The following is a 13584-nucleotide window of genomic DNA, read 5'->3' on the forward strand; positions in this document are numbered from 1 at the left end:
TATCTATGTTTTTGCATTTCTTTGTTGACATGAAGCAAAGTGTGAGTGAGAAACATGTCACTGAAGTTATGTACACAGCTATATATATATGTATGTATATGTATGTGCGCATATGTTATGCTGCCTCCCTGCAGAAACAGGGATTGTGGACACGTCAAGCTGTTGAAGGACAGCTTTTTATCTACAGTCCCTCCATCTGTAAATGTACAGGATGGCAAATAAACAATTTCATCATTTAATGTGAAATTTATTGCGTTTATGGTTTTAGCCCTAATTAGAAGCTGTAGCACTTCATGAGGTGTGAATATCGCTGAAAACAATGCTCGGCGAGGTGAAGTGCAAAGAAGTGCACGTTTTCATTCATGCAGCCCTGCTCTGAGGTTACGTATGGCTCCTTTGAGGGATAGGCAATAAGTTTCATGCTACTCGAATTCACTGTAGGTGTAAGAAATTAAGCTATCCTTCCATATTTTTCAAACAGCAGCATGCTTAGTCATGACAGTTAAATAATTCTTCTAAATCTTCGCTATTATACACAGCAGCAAATTGCTCCACGGGGTCATGAAATACTGAAATACGTATAAGGCTGACAAAATGTCTCTAACCATTCCACTTTGTTATAACATCATCGAACCACTAGAAACCTGGAGCGTTCCACCCACATGCATTGTTAAGTTGTCTAATACGATGCTTTTATAGTCATTCTCGCTGGAAGGCACGGCGGAACTCAATAAAACAAACTCCTCGCTGTGAGCTGCAATCATCTGTTAAAAATCTCGTCAGAATTTTTACACGTTCTTCATACGAATATGCTATTTAGGAGCGCACATACTATAGAAAGATTTCTTATCATCATTGCTATTTTAATTGTCATTTGCATATATTTCGAATAAAGCTTGACGGATTTCTTCCACGTGCAACGACGCCAATTTGTCCCACGTGCATTAGGCACTGAAAATAGTCCCCAAAAAAGTGCAAGGTAACCATTCGAAAGCGATGTTTTAGTAACAAATGCTTTACCGTGCGAAGCGCCTGCACTTAAAGCCATAGTGTAGAAAAGCGACAGTAACTTTGCAGAGCTTTGCGGAATAATCCAATTACGCTTCAGGACAGGTAAAGCGCATTAAGAGGAACGCCATGCGTATCGTATATTAGAAGGTACCAATGAATTATTTACGCTCAGACTGTTTGAAACCAACCGTTTTATCTGGGAAACGTGAGCGTCGTTCAAATTGTAGCCTCCGTTCATAAATTGAGTGCTTCTCGTCATTGCTGCAACTTTTTACTTGATTCTATTATCAATGTATCAGAGTCCTTAACAGTGTTAAATTCTGGGGTTTTACGTGCCACCTGAACAGCGTCTTTCACTAGTGTTTCACTTAATCGGCGTAGATAGGTTTCCTTCATTCGCTGAGCGCGCAGGTATAAGAACAGATGCAGACGTTGTTGCCATTGCTATGCGAGCATTACATTGATGCCTAATTGGAGCATGTAACGCCCATTCAGGTTTGACGCGCCCTTCTTCACTTATTCAACTTGCCTTACACAACAGTAACCACAAGCTTGTTTTGTTCCTTCATGAGTTGGGACTAAACTGTGAAAACAGGAACAGAGTGTTAAAAAAGGGTTTTACATGAAGTAAACAATTATCGGAATTGTTCATTCGCTATATATAGACGTAAAGGTTGAAGCCTGGAGCTCTCGCTTGAGGTCTTGTCAAAAGGCGGCAACAGCGGCCAGGACAAAATGCGCGATCTCGAGTTCAGCATCGCGACGTTGTAGCCACTAGGCTACCACGGTGGGTAACTTGGGTAATGTTTGCCTTGCCTTAGTGAAAGCAACATAAAGGAAGCCGAGTTACAGCTAGCATAGCGGCATTCTCAAATACTTAAGCAATGTGTTTCTCAACAGGGGGCTCGCTCTTAGGCGAAAGTAAGCGCAAAACAAGTTAAAGCTTTTGACTGCCCAATTCATACAAGGGTAGGCGCCTCTACGCCTGCCCCCCCCCCCCCCCCTTCTTTATTTAGCTATTCTGCCGTGAAGGAAGCAAGGAAGGAAGGAAGCAGGAACAGACGGAACGACAGGGAGGTTAGCCATTCTCCGGACCAGCTGACTACCCTATGCTGGGGAAAGGGGATAAGGGGAATAAAAGATAATAGAAAAGAGATATAGGAAAAAAAAATGTAAGAACAGCCATCAGTATCTCAGTAGTAAGGTAGTATCATCGGTTCACGGGGCAGTGAACCTGTACAGGCATCGTTGCCTGTTGTTTCCTTAAGGAAACAATAAAGAGCCTCCCACTTTACGATTGATGCCGCGACTTTCTAAGATAATTATTTTCTTGCTGTCGCTCTCAATCAGCAGTTATCTAGAGACCAAACACGATAACGTGAAAGAAGTCAAGCCTTATTTTTGTCTTCAACGTCAATACTCTCTGCTGGTAAATTAGGCTGACATCTCGGAAGGGAAGACCTAACCGTGGTGGGAAAGACAAGAGTTGAGAAAGAAGGAAGGGGCGTCGATCGCTCACCTCACTTCCTTGCTTGCCATGTAGATTCTGGCCGCGGGCAGAGCAACAGCAACAGTCTAGCGCCGTCGAGAGCTGATTGCGTCTCACGAACGAAAGCAAGGCCGCACAACGTGCCGCCGCCGCCGCAGACTTCGAGGCCCGCTCGCACAGGCTCCGCGCAATAACCACGTGGTCGACGCGCGCTCGCGCGCCCCGGCGCCTCTCTCCCTCCAGAGACAAGGGCCCAAGCGGCGGCGCGCGTATTTTAAGTCCGCCAGCCGCGCCGGGGGCCCCCTTCCTTTTTCTCGGACGCTCCCGAGCCAAGTTTCGGGCGTCCGGCTCCCGTCGCGCGCAGCACGCTGCCGCCCCGGGGCGCTCCGCCTACCGCGCACGGCGCGCGCCACCGACGTTCATTGGCTGAGCGCCGCCGGCGCGGCGGCCGCCGAACGCGCTCCCGGGGCGCCCCATATTTACAGCGAGATCGCGTCGCTTCCCTGCTCCCGGTGCGCCTGACGGCGGCCGGTCCGTCGGCGGGGTTCCTACGGTTCCGCCGCGCCGCATCACCTTTCCTTCCGCCTCGGAGGCCACCGCCACACCAAGTGAAGCGTGGGAAGATTGAGTGGAAAGGCTGCGCTGTGGGAGAGAAAGAACGCGGGTTGGCGGTGTATAAAGAGCCGTGATTGAAGCTTTCAGGTGTGTCACGTAAAAAAAATAATAATAAAACCGCAAACCATAAATGAGTGTTGAAGTGGCACGCGGTAAGAAGACGCACTCGAGAGATTAAAGCAATGAGCACACGCGCCTGTGTTTTGAGGAAAGAAAAGAAATGAAAGAAAATAAAGCCAATATTCATATTTTTAGCATGCAACAATAAAAGAAGTGTGTAATTTCAATCCGCGAATAAACAAAAATAATGAACGCATGGTAAATGTGACTTCATTTGAGGGCAAATGAACACATGGAGTATAACGTTGCGGTACGGCAGATACAGCGAAAATGCTACCAGTGCGCACCGCTGGCAAATGATATAATGCTAATTGACAAAGATAAGATGTTATCATTCGCGTCTTGAATTAGCAAAGCCACGTAAATTATGAATGCAAATTATGAATGTACACTTCTGAATAACCTGAATAACCCGAAACTGAATATTCCACAACGTACTAGACGCACGATTGTACACAAACTTCCTTCATGGTGCTTCGGTGTATAGCGTCCTCGTTTCTATTGTTGCTATTGTTGTTGTTGGGCTTTTTTTCTAGCACAATGCCATTTTCTATCCTGTCCCTGCAACTTGATCGTCGCATAATTGCAGCAACAAACTATCTATATCCATCTTCAAAGCTCCCGTCTAGCGCTCTCTTGTTGTAAGTTGGCTCTGCCGCACGCTCATAAATGATGCAGTGAAGATACATGTACAGGCATCACAGCAACAGAACACTACTTCCAGGCTTCTTGGCTGCGAACGTAAGGGGGCCCAGTGTCAATAATGAAACGTGATTACAGGTACTATACCCGCCCATTCTCGTTACACAGCTTTAGGCCTGCTCTAATGACTTTGGGGATTCAAAGAGCGGGATTTGCAAAGATCAATCAAAGGTGCCGTCAATATCCAATAGCCAGGATGCACAGAATAATGTAATGAAATAGCACACCTCGGAATGCTGGCATCACGCATGTTCTCCTACACCCATATTTATTGAAGAAAGGTAACTAACCGACTTTTGCGACCTTCTAGAATACCAAACTATATTCCAGCGAAGTCGAGCGACAGAGAGAAGCTAAATAATAAAAAATGGGGAGAGGCCGGCGGGAGGAGTATATCTCTGGCCTGCTACTCTCCAATTAGGAGCAGTAGGCCACTGGGGAGAGACAGTGAAATGAAGAGAGGAAAATTAGTTCACAATGACATGTCTGAGTGAGGGTTACCACACGGCAGATGATTACAGCTGACATTGGCTTTGGCGAAAGTGCGCGAAGCTCAAGCCCGGACCTTTGCTTCTGCCAACCAGATCCGCACATACCACTGATGTGGGGTAAACATGTTGTGGAGCATTTAAAGAAACAAAGAGTCTAGGCGCCCATTGTCCTCCTTTTCGTGGAGACCGAACGCCTTTTGTTTTCGATGAAGAGCTGCTTCGGGCTCCCCTGGAATATTTTGTCAGCGTCTTTGTGTGGTATATATATATATATATATATATATATATATATATATATATATATATATATATATAAATCTTACCTTGCCGCCTTCGTGCATCGCGTCCAGCCACATTCGTAGCCTCTACACCGGCGGCGTTGAACTAGCAACATCTTACAGTTGAACGCTTTCATGCTCATATATCTGAACTCTAAAATCTTTCAAGATTTGGCGCATGCACTAAACGTTTTCCTTTGTACCTGTGCAAAATTTCACTCCGTAATATTTAGCCGTTTGCTTACAGCAACGATCTTTAAAAATTATGTTACTGTTCAATAGGACATCTCAAGAGCTCCCTGATGATCTGCAACATGTTCTGTTCGACTGCTGCCGGTATGTGTCAGAGCGACAGTCTTTGAAGGCGGCACTACACCTTGAACCGTCCTCGAGCTTGCAACTTCGGCACATTTTCGGCCCATGGCAAAGCACCACCTCTTCGTTGCGGGCCACTAAAGCACTGCTCACGTTCTTGCGGGCCACGAGCCTTAATGAAACTTTGTAAATGCCTGTACACTAAATATGTGTGTGTGGGATTGTATCTGCTGTTAAGCGTTTATCTCTATATATATAATAATCAATACCCAGCATCTGGAGTATCATGTCAGGAGAAACACCAGGTTAACGTCTCCAGCATCTCAGTAAAGCATGTCTCTCTCTTTTTCTTTCTCTCTCTCTCTCTCTCCGACGACATCTTGCACATGTCATGTAACGCCCCCAATGAACCATTAGCTTCCAGATTTTTTCATCATGTTTCTCGTAATGTGCAATATATTTCAATGAAATTTGCCTTCTTATGGAAGCCCTCAAGAGCACATGCCAGGTACTTTGCTCAGGCTCCTTCCCACTATCTCGCTTCACAGCCAGAAAACCTAACGCGTGCATCTTTTTATACGACGGTATAACCTCATCGTGTACGCCTTCCCTCAGATTATCCAGCTGCAGCTAGAGTTCCGGTTCCCCTTTGGTGCTTGGCTTAGCCACAAGTTCGGCCGACAGAATCAGAAATACGGACGAAGACACAACTCTCAACAGCAACTCTTAAACAGCGCTCTCTGCTCCAGCTGTAACGACTACACACAACCTTACACTGATGGTTCAACCACCGTGGTCGAACGTGAGGAATCAGTCATTTTTGTGGCTTAAATCACAACCCTAAAGTTTAACGCAGCCCACCAGCCATCATACAAAGCTGCGGAGCTTGCTGCTCTTTGTAGCGCACTTGTGTGTTCCTTCACGAACCACCCCTAAAATGGGAGCGTTTTCGTTGACTTCACAGAAGCTCTACATTGCTTGTTTTCTACTTTACGCCATGGAGCTTACGAACGAGTTGCTCCAGAAGTACGAGAGCACCTTCATCTCCTCATCGAGCAAGGACATGACGTCCCGTTTCAATGGCTTCCAAGCTACTGTGGCAGCGTGCATACCAATGAAGGTGCTCAATCTGATGGTGAAGAGTGCGTGCAGGAACCGATCCCACTGTCAAGAACAGGTTCAGTACCAAGACTTAGCGTGCTCGATAATGATACCACACAGGCCTTCTGGAGAGCAACGAGTTTCCAGCACACACGTCTGCATGTCCTTGACCCCTCTCTTTAACCCCCTCCTCTATCTGGACTATTCAAAACCGACACGATATTTCGCCGACTTTGACTTCTTGGCGCCGCTTTAAAAAAAATCAGTGCCGGAATAGACGACAGCCAGAAAACTATCGAACATGTTTTCTACCGTTGTCCTCGCACCAGCACCCGCATGCAGTCACTCGCGGCCGGCTGTGTGGACTACCAGCAGCTTTCGGAGCAGATAATCCTTGAATGCCAGGCTGTGCAGTCGTCGCACCAGAAGTCGGTCAAGCCGGTATTGAAGTTTCCACGTTTGATTGGCCTATATAGACTCTGACACTCGTAAACATTCTGCACCTTCTCTTCTCTTCCTTCATTTTCTTTTTTTTTATTTATTTCTTTCTTTTACAACGAAGCTGACAATAGACGACTAGAAGCGCTCAAAAACGTTATATGCCAGTTTCAAAACTGGATCCTTCAATAAGTTTATATTTTAAGTAATGGGGAAAGGTTGAGGGAATATGCAGGAAAATATTGAAGCGTTTATTTTAATTAAAGCTTAAATGAAAATTTCTGAATCATTGTTTTCGGCACATTTATTGGCGTTATGTGAAAAGTTTCAAAAGATTTTCCGATTGTTTGAGAAGACCCAGAAATAGCAGAGAATCTATGCGCGACGTACACCAAAAGTTCCACGCATGTAACCAAATTGTGTGTTATGAAAATGATTACTGAATATTCGCCTTCACACACTTTCGATGCGTTATACAAGGCATGTAGTTGTTTTCCCATGGTCTCCTCGGTTAACTATCCGAGGCACAGTGTCATATTTCCTTGAACTATGAATCATGTTGGAAGTGACGAATGATAAATGTTTAATCTATGTAGGTTATTTACAGCATTCGTAGAAATTTACCTATTCAAGTGTACTAGAGTGCCATACTGCGGTTATGCGCGATGTTTCCGAGGATCATAAACAACTGCATAAGCAACCAATTTCAAATTCAGTGAAGATATGGGGAATGTGAGGTGCACTGTGTGGTAGAAATTTAGTGTTTCGAACAAAAGCATACGAAAATATGGATGAACCACCGTTATTTCTTCTAATATATTTTTTTTTGTATTTTCGGGCGTGATACGGCGATTGTACTTCATTACTCCAGTGCCCTCGAGGAACTATAGAAGTGACCTTCATTAAATTTGGTGGAAATATCGTGCACGTTATGGTTAACGCGTAGATTGGTGTCGCTAACGTGTACGTAGATTTCGAAATGTGTGGGTTCATTGCGTTTTTTTATTGATATGATAAAAGTAGATATTGATGCACAGTTTAAGGCGCCGCCTACTCCTTAGTTCTTGAGTTGGTCTAGCCTACAACACACAGGGTCCAAGATTAGATAACAAATAACATTTTCATACAAGCACCAGAACTTGTCAAGAAACGTTGTCACAGTAACATTATGACGGAAGAAATACATGGTACATACAATATACAAGTTAAATGACTTCACAGTTCTATAGAAGAAAGTCTCAAAAATACTAATGATACTGTCGCCTAATAATACAACCTCTAGTCAGCGGGTGGTACATACATCGCGTAAATGCACTATCACATGTAGTCACAACAGGACAGTCAACATAGCATAAACCACAAGCACATACATATATACAGTGACATTGAAATGAAAGGAAAATTAAAGTGATAATGACGGCCGACAATGTCACTATCTGCGAGAACATTTTTAGTGCTTTTAAAGCGCTCATCTGCAAGGCCGTTGTTGGCCTTCTTTGCAATAAATTAAGTATGCAAGTGTTCCGAAGCATTATGAGAAAGTTTTACGAGCTGCGCAAAATTTAGCGCGCCGCACTGGCATAAGTTCAAATTCCACCAAGATCAAACTTAGTAAAACGTGGCTGGTCACTATGGCATAGCTATGTGTGAAGCAAATGCGTGTGGATCAAAGAACTGTCGGAAGAAATTCTGCACCAAGTGTTGGGAAGTGTGTCGCGGCCGCTATTAGCTACATGTCCCGAAAGAACTTGCGTTACACAAAGTTCATATTTAGCAGAAATGAGCGACGTCTTAAATTCAATATGTCGCGAAATTGTAGGCTTTCTGACTCAATTATGAAAGCTACAAATATATATTTAACCGCCGTTTTTCCTGTTTTCCTATGCGTTATAGGAGCGTCTTTCGGTGTCGTCGTGGAACTAAACGAGGGACCTTTTTTGTGATGTGTGGAGGTAAGGACAGGTAATGTGTTATGTACAGGCAAAGTAACTGCGGTATTGGCAATAACTTACGTATTTCGGGGCTCTGGAACGTTAAGGGTGTGTCTTACGAACGGTGTAGAAGTCAGGTCTTTGCCCTGGCGCAACTACATATACTTCCAAAATTAAATTTTGGGAAAATGGAGAGAAATCTATGGGATATCTTTGTGTGAAATTAAATATGTGTGGACAAACTGTGGCTCTTGCAAAAAACTAAAAAACAATAATGAAGTGTTCCAAAGTGTCTTAGCTATGCTTGCCAGTGTCCCGGGACAACTCTACGTTACACGAGGTCGATATATTGTGGATGTGGGGGTTACGTTAGATTCATTATGCATTACGCGTGCGAGAGCGTCACAAGCGTAATGCAAGAACGTGGGATCGTTCCCTACCTGCGGCAAGTTGTTCTTTCATTTACTTTCATTGCCATTTATTTATCATTTCTTAAATTTAATTAGTAAGTGCAATTTCCCCTATGTTATCCTTCATGTCATTGTTGGCTTCTCATGATACGATTAATAATAATCGGGCCCCTCGGTTAACCCCCTTTCTTCTCGTTCATTCATTATGTGGTGACACTTTCGCGTTCCTGGTCTAATGAGACTGGTTGCAAGTAATTACTGAACTCTCGTCTTTCTTTAATTTAAGCGGTAAACGAGGTTCATAGTATTCTCTGTGAAATAAACAAGGCACGTTGTTTATATTTGTTTAAAATTAGGGCGTGGTTGTTCGTGATGTGCAAGCGAAATTTAAAGTGTGAGGACTAATTAGGGCTTTTGCAGTAAATTATGTATGCAAGCAATCTGGGGCGTTGTAGGTGTGTTTTACGAACTACCCAGAATTTTTCTGCTGCCCTGGAGAACTGTAAACGCCACCCAGATCAGATTTATCATCTCCTGCTCAAGTACATTTGCCCATGTTGGGGTAAATACATGAACTGAAAAGGTGCTGTTTCTCTGCAAACTTTGTAGTGGGCACGTAAATCCCAACAAGCAATCCTTAATCAACGGCAGTTTTGTTGGAGCGCAGAACAACAATGCTCTTGGAGGCAGAACTCTGTCTACTTAAATCATTTTTGTTTTGACTCGAGTGTGAAATTTGGCGACCGATAGGCTAATATAACAACAGCGTTGCTAAGTATATGGGCAGACGCTTATGCACATATATGCCGGTCTATTCTTGCTGCTTGCGTATTGCCGGGGACAATCAGTCTTTTCCTCTTCAGAAAAACCTGTGGTTGCGAGAGACAGGGAAATCAGCAGATATACATGTTTAGTGCCACTGACACTATTATCGACAGACTGCTCGCACATAACCACCGCAACGACAGACTACGCAGTACCGAAGTGGTGAGAGTTATCTTCTGTTACGAGAAAAAAAAAACTAAAGAAAAAGCAGTACGCGCAATCACATATCACTTCATCGGAGAACACACAGGCGCCGAATGGGAGCATTAGCTCACCAATATCGGGGTAAAACAAAGCTGCGCTTAAATCATCACCACCACCAAATTTCTGTTTGCGCTTTCGTTTTAAGGTCATTGCATTACTGACGCATAATACGTAATTGAACCAGAAAAGCGAAAACAGCTCTTTTCTACATTTATTGAGTACTCGTCGTCCGCTAACCGCAAAGGGAATCGAGAAGGCGTTCTGTGGCGCCGGGGTGTCCTGGTCAAAGATGGCAGCGCCAATGCATCGCCGCTGTAAATGATCTATAGCCTTGCATTTAAGCGCGAAATAGTTAAGATTCCTTGAACTCTTTCTGCCCGGGGTTATTTATGATGTTTCTGCCCGGTGTCACTGTCTGAGGGGCTTCCAAGACGCAAATAGTAACTTTAAAGTTCAACCTATCATATTTTGTTGAAGATGAAACATGCATGCTTTGTATGAATGAATGAATGAATGAATGAATGAATGAATGAATGAATGAATGACTGAATGAATGAATGAATGAATGAATGAATGAATGAATGAATGAATGAATGAATGATATTTGGTAATTTTGCACAACGCGCCTAATTACCCCGTATAAAGCTTTTGCACGAACTTTTTTTTTATTGTTTCTTCAATGCTCTCTTTTTCACAGGCACGAGCTCAAAGATGAGTGGGAGGCTGTTAAACAACCACCCGCCGAAGTGGTGTCCTCAGTCATATACGTTCAGCACTTCTGCCGAAGCAAGGGGAGCACTCGCCGCGAATTGTTGAGAATGCGTCAAAGGGCCGATGGCATGAATGGAGTGTAAGGTAAACGAGGGGGCATCGGGGAAAGTTGGAGACAAGGAACATTAGTGGATACACTGCGGATGCCTTCGGGGAATAATTGTGGGTCATTAATCGGAGCGCCATTAGGTATCGCAGGGATTGTGCCTCGCTCGAAGCTGCATCTTGCCAACAGCCGCCGGTCGGGAACCAGTGGTGCACATTAAATGACTTCCGATGCTCCAGCGATGTTTGGTTGAAAGGGCGCCGCAGCCGATATGTAGGGTCATTTGTTCGCCTTCCACCGTGGTCGAAGTCCTGCCCTTCGACGACCCGGCACGCTTCGAAACCCGCTCGTGGTTAGCAATCGGTGATCATTGTTACGAATCATCAGACCATTGACTAATTCACGCGCCCATAGCTCGCACAGGTGCGCCTCTTTTTTATTTTCATTTTTCTGTTTACCACTATACTACGTTCTTTTCTTTTTTTTCTCAACGCTGAAGTTCTGTGTGTGTGTGTGTTTTTATTCGGTCTTGTGTTTCGCTCATTCTCGATAACTCTCGGAGTAAGGTTATGTATGGTTGTCTAATCGTAGTAGTCGTAGTAGTAGTTGTTGTAGAAGAAGTGATTAGTACTTTTAAGTAGTAGTAGTAGTAGTAGTAGTAGTAGTAGTAGTAGTAGTAGTAGTAGTAGTAGTAGTAGTAGTAGTAGTAGTAGTAGTAGTAGTAGTTGTTGTTGTTGTTGTTGTTGTTGTTGCTGCTGCAATATGTATGTGCTTGTGCCTTGAGTTCACACATGTAGTACTTCGTGACATTTTCTTCTTGATATTCTCTTCTTTCTTCCTTGTTTCTTGTTACTTCCCACCCGCCGCGGTACCTTAATGGCTAATGGCGCTGCGCTGCCGAGCTGGATGTCACGGATTCGAACCCAGCCGCGGCGGCCGCATTTTGATGGGAGCGAAATGCAAAAATGCTCGCGTACTTATATTTAGGTGCATGCTGAAGAACCCTAGGTAGTCAAAATAAATACAAAGTTTCTCGCTACGGCGTGCCCTATAATGAGAACATTGTTTTGACACACAAAACCAAATAATTTAGTTTTTAATTATTCTTGCTTGATTGGCATGTATTCGATTTTGGGAAAGCCGGCTTTAAAGAAGACTACCTTTTTTATTCTGCATTTCATTTCAAAGCTACAGCGATAAACAATTCGCGGAGGAATGAGAAGAAAAGGAGAATAGGGGAAATACAGAGGCGTCTGTGTATTCAAAATTTCAAATTCTATTCGACAAGTCTGCTATTCTATTCAAATTTCATCCCAGTGTTCTTTATCCGAAATTGCCGAATACTCATTTCTGTTCCAACGTACGCCATAGAAGAACTTATAAGAGTCTGCGGATGGAATCAGTTATGTGAGTGGTGTGAATGTCCTGAACGATTCTGCAGAAGGAGAGCCGCGAAAGTTTCGCCGAGGCACCACTTGCTCAGTAAGTACATGGGGCAGGTGACTTCTGTTCAATAATTTCGGTCAGTCAGTAAAATTTCCTGTTTTACACGGTCTACGAAATGGTTCTCCGGCTTCATGCAAAATAACTTATTATTTGGCCAGTCTTGTAGAGTCCTCATTCCTTTAAAACAATGTATGACGTTGTACGTTGTATCGCACTTGTCTAACAGTATACGGGTCATGGTGCAATTATTTGTGCCACACAGAACTGAATGGAAGACTGTGATTCAAGTATGGCTGTCTTGTGAACCAGCATTCATCGCACCCCAATTCCTTCAATCATCATTCTCCATCCCCCTCCCTTTGTTTTCTCTTTTCCCCTTCCCCATCGCAGAGTAGCAGGTTGGAGCGCATTAGTTCAGGGCGACCGCTCTGCATTCCTATAAATAAAAGGCCTCCTCCCTCCTTTACGGAACACAACACTCCAAATGCACGTAGTAAGTTGCTGCTCCCTTGTTGCATTACAGTTATTGTCGTTGTGCACCAGATAAAGGCAAATAGTTTATCCTTTATAAGCTCCTCAGTTTGCGTAGGCCATCACGTGCGTGCATCAAATAATGGAAGCTATATATATATATATATATATATATATATATATTTCTCCGGGAATAAAGTCCGGTGTTTCATCGGTTGCTCGGCGCATCTACTATGTCACATACTGAAGCAACAATCACCGGCCGTTGCCTGCCAGAATGCCTGCCATTCTTCAGCGCATAAAGTTGACTATGGCAGAAGCACAAAAACCCGGCAAAAGATGGATGCACAGAGTGTCGGCAGCAACATAGAACACTTCCTACATTACTTGAGCTGCAGACAAGCTAGGCAACGCGATTGCATCCGATAAATGTGAGCGCGGTGGTGAATTGGTGTCATCACGGGATGGTCTCAAACAGTGGCAAATCATTCATATTTAGAAATACGTAATAGCAGACAAATTCAAAATATCGGGGCTTGCATAATTCGACTTGCTGGAACATTTTCCGAGCGAATACTGAACAGTAGAGACAATCTCTAGCATAATAATCTGTTTTAAAAAAAACTGTTTGTAGCAAAGAATCCACAGCTCAACTGTGTGTAGCACTTGCGATATCTTTGAATAGCAGAGATGTGACGAGCGTTGCTTCTTCGGATAAGCGACGTGAGGGACCCAGTTATGAATCGCGGCCGACAGTGATGCCTGAAAATGTCTGGGCCATTTTACCAGTTGGCTTGGCTGCTGACGCATTGAAGCCCAAGACAAGTGTCTTCGGCATAGGCAGAGAGATTGATGGCCGCAGCAACTCTTTTCGGGCATAGATGGAAACAAAATCAAGGTTACAAGGAAATAACCATAAG

The 13584-nt window shown here is 43.9% G+C and overlaps 2 protein-coding genes across 2 annotated transcripts in view; one reads left to right on the forward strand and one right to left on the reverse strand.

Annotated features, from left to right (window-relative positions):
- LOC126542231 (zeta-sarcoglycan-like) overlaps window positions 1-2842 on the reverse strand; it is a 59540-nt gene extending 56698 nt beyond the window's left edge. The window contains exon 1 of the mRNA XM_050189197.3: window positions 2531-2842. The gene's annotated coding sequence lies outside the window, so the exon portion shown is untranslated. The remainder of the gene's footprint in view (window positions 1-2530) is intronic.
- Window positions 1-13584, forward strand: part of LOC126542591 (uncharacterized) — a 133940-nt gene that overhangs the window by 22292 nt on the left and 98064 nt on the right. The window lies entirely within an intron of this gene.

Source organism: Dermacentor andersoni, chromosome 2 (assembly GCF_023375885.2).
Source record: "Dermacentor andersoni chromosome 2, qqDerAnde1_hic_scaffold, whole genome shotgun sequence".
In the NCBI taxonomy this organism is placed as follows: Eukaryota; Metazoa; Arthropoda; class Arachnida; order Ixodida; family Ixodidae; genus Dermacentor; species Dermacentor andersoni.